The sequence below is a fragment of the Botryllus schlosseri genome, chromosome 4 (assembly GCF_051294905.1).
Source record: "Botryllus schlosseri isolate E-star chromosome 4, Bs_hap1, whole genome shotgun sequence".
Lineage (NCBI taxonomy): Eukaryota > Metazoa > Chordata > Ascidiacea > Stolidobranchia > Styelidae > Botryllus > Botryllus schlosseri.
Genome location: NC_137239.1, coordinates 16392938 through 16404317, shown reverse-complemented (window position 1 = coordinate 16404317; position 11380 = coordinate 16392938). Strand labels below are relative to the sequence as shown.

At 40.1% G+C, this 11380-nt stretch overlaps 2 long non-coding RNA genes across 2 annotated transcripts; one reads left to right on the top strand and one right to left on the bottom strand.

Annotated features, from left to right (window-relative positions):
- Positions 1-943: 943 nt before the first annotated feature.
- LOC145438233 (uncharacterized) lies at positions 944-5183 on the bottom strand. The gene is made up of 3 exons (XR_013914895.1): positions 2891-5183; positions 1614-2448; positions 944-1224 (listed from the first exon to the last, which is right to left on the bottom strand). It is a non-coding gene; the product is annotated as an uncharacterized LOC145438233 (long non-coding RNA).
- A 141-nt stretch (positions 5184-5324) lies between these two features.
- Positions 5325-8270, top strand: LOC145438220 (uncharacterized). Its single transcript, XR_013914882.1, has 2 exons — positions 5325-5555; positions 6227-8270. It is a non-coding gene; the product is annotated as an uncharacterized LOC145438220 (long non-coding RNA).
- The last annotated feature ends 3110 nt before the right edge of the window (positions 8271-11380 follow it).

The following is an 11380-nucleotide window of genomic DNA, read 5'->3' as shown; positions in this document are numbered from 1 at the left end:
CTTTTGATACATTTTTATAGTTCCTTGATCATTTATTTCATGTTCAAGCATATCAATGGCTGTAAAGTTCTGGAAAGAAATGCTCTTGAGGTGTTGAATATGGGCCTTGAGCTAGATTCCATATCTTTTGAATATCGGCTGAATATATCGGTGTTATCGGTGGAGGTACTGGATATCGGTCTTATCGGTATCGGCTCAGAAATCCAATATCGGTCGGGCTCTACACATAAGTACCTTTTATGCGACCACAAACAATATATTTCCTGTTATCCATCACATTAAGGATACTTTGGTATATTTTCGACCGTACCGATTCCATTGCACTTGGTGACATGTTGTGGGATGATCATGACTTCGGAAATGTGTTATTTCCAGTAACGTTCCTAGCTTTGTACTATATGTTTCGTATGCTACGATACGACCAATCAAGGTTTCAAGGCTTTAACAGTGAAAATTAGTATCGAAACTATAATTCTCGTTAATAAATTAACTTTCTGTGGCGAGGAGCGTATAATTTCAGTACTCGAAAAAATCTTCTTTTACTACTCGACTCGAATCATTAAAATTAATACTCGATTCAGATTCGAGTACTCAAATCATTGTGCCCAGCCCTAATAACAACATGTAGCTAAGTAATTGCACCAACGGGCCCGCCCGACTATGTTCAATTATTAATTACGTGCCCTGAATATCCCTAGACAATACCTCACTCAGCTCTACAGGTAAATCTGATTACGTGGACTGAGAGGATAGAAAATTTATAGCAATATATACGCAATTATCAATACTATTGACCGAATCAATGATTAATTTTACAAAATTTTACGTGTTCGCATCGTAGCGGAAAATGCATAGATCAAAAGTGCTACATTCGGTCAAAGTGGCGATCACCGGATAGATATAGGATTCTTGATTGTATCAATGGGAGGCGTGATGCTATGTAACAGTCACTGGATTTATGGCTTTTCCCTATACAAGAATAATATATTGCTCAGAACGCAGTAGTCAACGCAGATGAATATAAAATGTGATCTAATATAGCCGCGGGTGTCATCATCCCCTCTCCGCATCCACATCAATTTCGTTGCTAGGGAGAGAAGAACAGCACCGACTAGCATCGCCATAGAAACTGCTTCTCCGTCTGCGAAGTAACACGTGCTAGTAATAACAATATATCTCGTCGTAATTCTCGAATTATGCGCAAGGTACAACGGACCATGTGACCTCAATCTAGGCTTACCATATTTCGGAAATGAAAAAAGAGGACACTTTTTCAGAAATTTCAGACAAGCAAAACTAGAGAAGAATTCTCAAAAACAGGTAAATTTCACCCGCTTCATGATCGGTTGACTAAAAAAAAAAAAAAAAAAAAAAGGTCTTCTTTTCACTCAGAGCTGAAATCACCACTTTTCCCTCCGAAATACCCGCCGGAGCTTCACTTCTGCGCTAATTTGCGGCATATCACTCGCAATTTCCTCTAAATCTGACCTAAATTTTCAAAAAAGAGGACAAAATCTCAAAAAAGAGGACAAAAGGGCTTCCTCCGAGGACACTTTCAAAAAAGTCAAAAAAGAGGACAAATCCTCTTAAAAGAGGACGTATGGTAAGCCTACCTCAATCAGCTTTCCATACCTTCATAAGTTTGTAGCAATTTCATAAATGATTGTAATCACCCTATCATCGTCACCTGAAACGAATATCTCTAAGTTTAAAACGCGTGATATCAACCTAGCGTCCGTTTAACAATAAATTCAACTGAAGTAGCTCATGTCATCCGCTCATGCCATGTTGATCGAAAATTCGAGCTCGTTTATTCGTCATCACATACAAGGATAAAATGATTCTGCAAAGCTAACATAAACAAATAATGATGATCAGGCTGAAATGTGGCGAGATAGGATTGGAAAGCAGTCAAGTGCAAATAGTAAATTAGTTGACTTGTTTGGCATCTCATAACGTCACAATGCTGCGACAGGAGAATGTCAAATCAAACAGCTATCAAACATATTGTGGTATCAGCTATAAATACCCAGAGTGTCCGATTCGCATGAAGCGCCGATTACAACGCTCAGTACAGGCTTCAAACCCACAATCCTACGTTATATGCGTTACATTAATACTTTCAATGGGTACAGATATTTTAGTTTCCTTATATTAAAACACGGTAAGAAGCAGTCAGATTCTGGTATCGATTACGGCCCCCGTCTGTTCAAGCCAAAGCAATGGCAGCATTACAGATATTGACTGACTGATGTTGAAGTGATCAGAGGGTATAACGTCATCATCGTTGCTCATTATGGCAGACTAGGGAGTGATATTCACATTTGCGTCTGGTTATAATGAAGCCTCCGCAGGCACTTATCGGTCACGCATTGAAAAGAATTGCTTGACGGCAAATTCATTGGAGTGCCTTCCCAGCTACCTTAACGTCTCGATTGTTTGCAGTGGCTGAAAAACAAGGCAGCGATGTAATGCCAAATTGTTAACTGCATGCACAGTACACACGTTACACAACTCCAGTAAATTGCAAAACAAAAATGCAACATGATAGGTTGCCTCATCAAGATTGAGCTTTATATTAGGCCACACACTTGATTTTAAAACGAATCAATAAAACGAAAAGGCAGATGTTATCGTAACTATATGCTCTCTCACACAGCGTTTAATTACGATTTATCAATATTTAGAAAGTATCTAGCTGAACTATTTGAAATTAATCGGGAAACAATATAAAGTTACCGTTACGCGATCAAAATATTCTCAGATATGTTGAGCGGGCAGTCAACATTTTACTAATTGAGTTATGTGAACACGTTATCAAGCAGGATTCTAAATCCGTTGCTACTCACATAGATGCAGTAGAGAAATGCGTTCTATATTCAATACTCACTTTTTGTCATGGAAATGGAGTCGGCGTGGCGATCCAAATTTAGACGCTATTGTACGCAGAATTCAGCAGCTATGTATAATACTCTTCAATACGCAGAACGAATCGTTCGATGAAAACACTGATTGGGAAGTAATTCCATCACGCATGTTTGCATCTTAAACTTTTCTTATAAGGTTCGTGTTTATGCTAATATACTTGTCATGAAACTTGAGGGCCATGAGCTGCTAATAAATATAGTACATCTTCCAAAGTAACGTCCATATACAATAACCTGCTAATACGCTGAAACAAATTATTCAATCACTCGGCGACAGCGGACTTGAGACCTTACCAGTTGATGACACGCAATTGGTCGCGCGTACGAATGCAATACTAAAGTCATCGACCTAATTCAACATTGTGAATTGCGCCTTTCTCTGTAAGAAAGGCGGCATGTTAAATTTTTTGTGATAAAAGTAGGCTATTCCTAAGCTACTGATCGATCTGTATATTCTGCGAATTCGGTAGCCTTTGGGAGACAAAAACCGACTTTTCGAACGCCAATACCGGGCCAACCCCGGGTCCCACGCCGTCGAATCGGATATCATCGCGTTCAGTTCGACAAGAGGAAAACGGGGATAACTCTGTCGAACCCCTAAGACCAGCGGTTGTCGATCGGTATTTCGATCTTTGTTCTGATACCGACCGATCGAAAAACCATACGCGTAACCCGTATTGGCGTACCATCACGGGTTTTTGGTAGAAAACTTTTTTCTACGCGTCCCAGCCCCATTTCCCGGGCATCGTTGGAATCGTAATCGAATTACGCGTCTGCCGGTACCAAATTTATCCGGCTACGATATTCGGTTGGCGAGAAATCGGTGATTAAAAAACTGTGAAAAATGCGCTATACACTGTTTTTTGAAGGCCGATTCCGAGTCGGTTGAAAGTCCGATACGATCCTATCGGGTATCGGTTTACGCGGGGCCCGGAGACGAAAGCAGCGGTACCTCGTATGGCGCAGTGGCGTGAACGACAGAGACGGAACCTAGGATAGCCCGCCTGTGAAAAACGTAAAATTCTGCTTATGCCATGCCAAAATTGCTATTTCGCTATGGGCCTTGGTTGTGTGAGCTATCGTATTCGATTTGTGACCGGTTTGAGGTTCAGCAATGGGCAATGGACATGTATATGACGGAAAATCTTCAATTTTATTAATATTTATTTTTATATAATAAATTGAAACTTTCTTCTCCTGTAGCAATGCGTCTACTGGCTGGAATTGAACCAAATTAGGTGTGTAGGCTTAAATTAGGTAACCTAACAATTTTATCAAGTTGCCGGTATGATTTGAAAAAAAAATCATTTTTGAATACCCCTAATGCACATGTATGCGCATTTCCGCAATCGAAGCGAGAAGACTTATTGCATTATCGGCATTTACGATGTACTCAACCCTAATGTCATTTGTGGTAATCGGTGTTTGTCGACTACAATGGTCATTTACACCAGGCCAATATTTCTTATTTTTGATTCCGTAAACACCGACTTGTAGCACGGAACACTTCTAGGCTTCTGTAAGACACCGCTTATGCCAGGGGTCGCCAACTCAAAACGGGTCGGGGGCCATTTTCAAATTTTGTGGAGGCCACGGGCCGCATGAATTCAATATCGAGATAAAATAGGCCACATAGTTGAACAACCACGCTATATTGTCACCTACTAAACCCTAACGAATTGATATCTTGGTACATTTGGGGTACCGGGCTTATCGAGCGCCTTGAAATCTTAATTAAGAATTGCACCGTGTGTTGATTGATCAGAGAGAAGCAGACACGGTGGTGCCTGTATGACAATGCTGTTCTCAAATCCTCATTGTTCTCGTCATTATTGGCGAGAAATTGCTTTGAGGTTACATTGCTGTCGTTAAAATACATTCAATAAGTACGATTTATTCCTTGTATATGTGGATAAATGGGCGAATAATGCATCGATTCAGCAATCCGGCCCGCCATCTAGAGAAGTTGCCCGCCCCTGTATTAGACTAATATTGGACATTGACCAAAGGGGTGCACCCGACCAAAGAAAGTCATATGGGCGAATCGAAACCGTTAGTTGATTTGGTGGAGACAAATACTTTGTAAGTGGCCGGGATGGTAATATCTAGATATCATAATGAAATGCTATTGTCTCACGTACATTTCTACTTGTAAATGTACTGTACGAGTGTACCTACGTACATTTATGATCAGTGCGGGATTTGAAGCGCAGGCCTGCAGACATAGGTGGAGCCTGGAGCCTAATAAATCATATTACGTCGCATGCAATACCTCGTTTACAATGATGATTATCTAATCATGCGGTAATCAACGAAACCGCAACTGGCTGGTATCGCAACTGTGGATCATACCACTACGTTTTCTCGCCACGCTCTCACTAATTGAGAAAACTTGAATTCGAGATCTAGGCGTGTCTCCGAGTACAGGCGAATGTTGGGTTAGCTTTGCTGGATTTCACGCGGTACGTTGCCTTCGGTATCAAGCAGAATATTACTACACGCAACTGTTTAGAATTAGGTTTGACTAGTCTGACTATATGATGGATATACTAACCGACTCGGACTGCGACAACGAAGCATTTGATCCTAAGCCAATAAAGCTCGGAAGATATATCTCTTCTGAGAAAGGTACGTACCATGTATAGTCGTATGATTACATGTATTTCAGCAATTTGTAACTTGAGTTTATCATGCTATTCTGATAATTGATTTGTTTTCTTGTGCAACTGCCTTACCCTCGTGTTTTTGGTCTACCCTCGTGTTCTTGTGATACCGCCTGTTATGATCTGAGTGCATCCAATTTATTCCGTTTCCGACATTATTCATGTACAATGTTATTGCAGTCTATAGGGCATTAGAGGACAACAGAGAGGTGGTATAACAATCTTTCGATTAAATTATAATCGCAAATTTACATTTGACCATCAAGTTACGGCTTGTTCGTTGGCCTTTCTGAGACATATGGGCTATAAGCCATATGTTTCGGTCATCGTAATTTATGTAAAATGTGTGTCATGTGCTTATACAATTATGCATAGTGTTGGTATGTTTCTTCCCCGTACAATCACAAATGATTCAGTTTACTGATATGATCATACAGCTTCTTATACGAGTAGCATAATATTAGTTGTTTCGCATGAAGCAGGCCTACAGTAGGCCTATATCTATGTTGAAATCGAAACTAGAAGTATTATCTCTACTCTTTACTCAACTATCAAATGTTTATACCACATTTCAATAGTTATATGCGGCTAGTTGTCCAAATATAGATTTAATGAAATATGCTCGTGTCTTTTTAGGGTACAAAGAAATTGGAGAATTTGTGGAAAGCAGTGACATCCTGAAAGGTTTACCGGACATGCAGAGGATAAAAATGGTTAAAACCAAAATCTTCAATGAGAGAAAAAGATGCCGCTCTGCAGTGCATAAGGGAATGTCACAAATGCACGAATAGTCATAGACTATGACATCAGACTTTCAGCACGTAGCGTCAGTGATCTCTAGCACTGACGACTGTAGATTACGATTGAGCAATTTCGTTTAGTCCCTGGTGGCAATTTTAAATGTACAATTCGTTTCATGATTTTCGTTGCATTCACTTCACAACATTTTGTTGCGAATGTGTTTTGATAAATTGGTTTCGATCACATGCTTCGAACTATTTCATTTCTTGGTGTGATTTAGCAGGCTGACATTGGTAGAATCGAAGATTTTTTGGCCCCTTCCAACATTGGCTGGTGGATGCACCCATGGCTCACCATGGGGCGTAGCCGTATTGCTCGAGGTCCGAATTACTGAACAGTGAACAAGTTGGCCTATGGCTTGAAACAAATGGAAGTTAGCAATTATCAAGTGCCCAAGATTATCACGAATCAAGATTCAATGTGATCTGTTGTAGGTTTTTTTTAAGAGAAACATGAATTCGGAGCGAAGTTTATACGGTTTACGGTAACTCCTTACAATTTGACGCGGCTAACATGGCGAGAGTCTGAGATCGGTTTAGAGACATGTTAAAGTGGTCTTTATTCGAAAGATACTGCCTTGCAGCACTGGCAATATTGGATCAAAAAGTGTACAGTGTGTTAGTGGAAAAATTGCCTCATACCTGCTAGTAGACTGTATGGTCCATGAAACGTTAAGCTTCCGAGGGATGTTAGGGCCGCTTATATTAAACCGAATATATTTATTATTTAATTAGAACTGAGATCTGCTATCGCGGCAAAGTAGCCACGGCTGGCCAACGAATGTCGTAGTGATTTGCATACTAGCCGTAGAAAACTGGTGATCTAATCTGCAGCATGGCCAACTGTAGCTTCTTATAAAGACACATGTTCCGTATTTTCACAGCAGTTTTTAAACGCAAATATGTGCGTGGTGAAATGGCGTAGTCATTGGTGTAATCCACAGCTGCAACAACAATGGGTTGTTGGTTCGAGTCCGACTGAGGACGACACCAGAATTCCTACCCAAGTATTGGAGGTTATCTAGGCTCCTCGTCGTCACGTGATACGCTGTAACTTCGTTCTAATTACTTCCGCTCATTTGCATGTCCGCTCCCTCAAAGTGGAGATGGTGTAACGGTGTGTCGTAGGCGTGTCACAACAGTGTATTGCACGCCTTATGCGTAAGTGACGTAACTTCCTATTACGATAATATCGACCATTTATAAACTCGTGCGATAGCAAATTCGAGGAGACTTCATGCTAACCTACTGAAATTACGTACAATAAATAGACTGTGTTGAACAATATATTCGTCTGAAGAGTTCACGAGACGACAGCGGTCGAAGAGGACGTTCTATCTCTCAGTTAAGTACAGACAGAGTGCAGCCTACGCCAGGACAACTACTCGTCTGAGTTCTAATTACAGAGACAATAATACCTCATTTAACCCTACCGTCACAACGCATAAGCGGTGATTTATAAAAGCCTAGGAGTGGGCTGTGCTAAAAGTCGGTGAATATGGAATCAAAATAATGAATATAGGCATACTCTAGAACAGACGTCTCAAACACGCAGCCGCATGCGGCCCGCGAGACCGTTTTGTGCGGCCCGCGACGGCATTTTGGATTTCGAAGTATTGAACAATATTTAGCTACCAATTTTTTTTAATCTAAGAACTTACAATTCGCTCTAAAACTACTCCAGAAGCCAGAAACTACTCATCGAACCTCACTATTACATCACTTTCAAAAGTTACGACTCAGTCAGTAGAAGATTACCTAAAACGTGACATTACTTGTTTATGTTGGTTAAACAGGACCCGTTGATGATTCGTACTGAAAATTGTGATTTGGACTTGGGCGCGACCTTTTGTAGAATTACTCGAACTCCGACTCAATGGGTGATAGAATAAAAAATGACTCGAGTTGAGTCGCATCAAAAGATACAATCAGAGGAGTTTTGTAACACGGAACGCTGTGACTTGGTACAATTACGGACGCAACAAACTATCAAACTGGTATGGAAAATGGTAAAATATCAAAAAGGTCGTAGCTTGCGTTTCGTAGCTTATTTAGATATCTAGGCAGGCCGGTATGGCAACCATTGGCATTATGCTGCCCGCTTGATGTGTAGTTGGTTACACCCTGTGTCATCTTGGGTATCTTTATCCATCGCAAATAAATGTTGCGAGTATAAAGTAGTCGTTGCCTACGCTTCACAGCTGTAACACAAATGCATTCTTGGGCGATTGGACATTTCTATTGCTATGGCACAGTAATCATTGTACTCAATTTGTTATTGATCTCTTCAAATAGTCGAAGCTAAATCTACCGCTGATTTAATCTGAATTGGTAATGACATGATCAATAGCCTAGTTATCAGGAGTATAGCCTCGACCCGGATTAGGCTGTACTTCTCCAATGCTCTGATATCAGATCAATCTTTGTAAAATTTTAAAATTCTCCCTATAATTACGTCACGTCAAATGTCCGCTTGCTGCGAAATTATAAGTCAACACCCAACAGATTTTACGATGTCCTGATGCATTTGTACTCTCGCATGGCCTACAACTAATTATTTTTGACAAACTATGCCAAGTGCTGAGGCAACAATTTTATTCAGATATCAAAAAATCTTATTTTTTCGTGCCAGGCGTGAGTTCACAATAGTAAATCACATTTTTACGATGCGTGATGAATGTCAGTCTGCAAGGTCCCGTCAAATAAGGCCTACTTAGAAATACATTAAACACCCCTATTATTGGTGCTGCGGCCCGCGGCGCCATCACAAAGTAGGAAATTGGCCGTGAGCACATTTGAGTTTGAGACCTCTGCTCTAAAACTGCCAATTTAGTCGAAACACCATGAATATAAAACAAACAAACGGCGAATTAGAAATAGCGATTATCGATATCGTACAACGATGACGTCGTGGATTTCAAATAGTGACGTCAAAAGTGATTGTCATTGGTAAATGACTCTTTTGACGAAACTGGTTCCCGAACCTTGACATATAATACGACGTCAATGTCCACTAGGGCTGTTCAAAAATAACTTTTTTTCCTGAATCTTGCCGGTTACTTGATTAAATCGTTAGGTTGCCTTAAAAAACGACGCACACCAAATTTGAATTCATTCCGACAAATATTCGCGGTTTACGTAGAGTTTGAAAATTTTGGATTTGCCCAAAAACGCAAAAAAAATTTTTTCTCAAATTTTTCTGCCAACCCCATGAAATTGTTGGGCTGTCTTCAAAAACTATGCAAAACAAATTTGACTCAATTCCAAGCTGTAGAAGCGGAGATATTCCAGTTTTTCGGTGATAATTCTTGGATTATCCACCAATCAAGGATAATCCCAGAATTATCGAATAAAAACTGAAATAACTCCGCTTCTACGGCTTGGAATTGAGTCAAATTTGTTTTGCATAGTTTTTGAAGACAGCCCAACAATTTCATGGGGTTGGCAGAAAAATTTGAAAAAAAAATTTTTTGCGTTTTTGGGCCAATCCAAAATTTCCAAACTCTACGTAAACCGCGAATATTTGTCGGAATGAATTCAAATTTGGTGTGCGTCGTTTTTTAAGGCAACCTAACGATTTAATCAAGTAACCGGCAAGATTCAGGAAAAAAAGTTATTTTTGAACAGCCCTAATGTCCACCTTAGTTCAGTAACAGCAATGTTCATGGTCTGGTAATTCAAGATGGCGAATTGTCTCCCTAAGTAACAAATGTCCACCGAAGTGGTCTATTAGATATTGCAAAAGTTGGGAAAAATTAGGGCGACCGCAGTTGGAGGACATTTCGTGTATATTCTAAATGCTGCGATATAAACTGCAAATCACCAGTGACAACGCGCGGAATCGATATTCCAAAGCCAATCGTGATATTTTCAGTCGCCTAGCTTGTCTCCTTCTGTTGGCGATAATTGTCGCCCAACTGCTTCAAAACAGGACTGTCCACCAAAGTAGTCTAATAGGTAAATATATATATATATATATATATATATGGGTTGCTTTGTTTTAGAGTATATTGAATCATTCACATTAAAGTTAATTTACTAGGCGCAGTACTAAATTCAATGGATTTTTTAGCGGCATGCACACCGACTCATGATCTACAACACACGCACTGTGCAATTGCGCATATGCCGCTGGACTGGACAAGGAAGGTGCGGATATAGCCTTGTAAGGCTTTCTAAGTCTGTGAGCTAGCAAAGATCTCTATACCCCATTCTCAGTTGATTTACTAATCACACAACGCAATAAAATAAACCCAATACAATTAAAACGTATTGCCAATCGCAGAGGTGAATTCGGGATGTGTACATCGGGCTCGAACAAAATGGTAAGAGCCAGCACCTGATAGTTGTTATAACAATCTGGATTCGATCCCGTGTATAACACCTACATTCCTACAATTATTAAATCGTTAATAGGCGAGTGATCCTCACACGCGATTCAAGCGTGTTTTATAGGACTTCGCCTAACAAAAACCTTCATAGAACAACGTATACAACACGTCTAGCGTCTAATAGTTGCTTTTGAGTTGCATGTTCGATTCATGTTTCGTAATTACATTTCGGGCTAATTTTGATCACCGTTACAGAAATTTTATTTTGCAATATCATCGGTACGCAGCCTAAAAAAAGTTGAGAACCACTGCTGTAAATAAAAAGTTGCTTGTAATAAAAGAGACAAATGTAATCGGCAGGACAAATAAGAAGGGCGATTGATTGTGCGAGAGAGAGAGAGAGAGAGAGAGAGAGAGAGAGAGAGAGAGAGAGACGCTACGAAACGTGAGAGCTACACTACGAATTGTGAGAGCGCAATATGGCCATTGGCCAAATGGCCATTCAACTGCGGTAGCTTATATAAATCAGTAAACATTAACAACACATTAACACTTTATCAGCAGGGTACCGATCAGGGCATACAAGGCGATGACCGCCACTGTTATGTCTCTTATGTTTCAAGATAATAATATTCCACTTTCAAGTAAGACATTGTGCG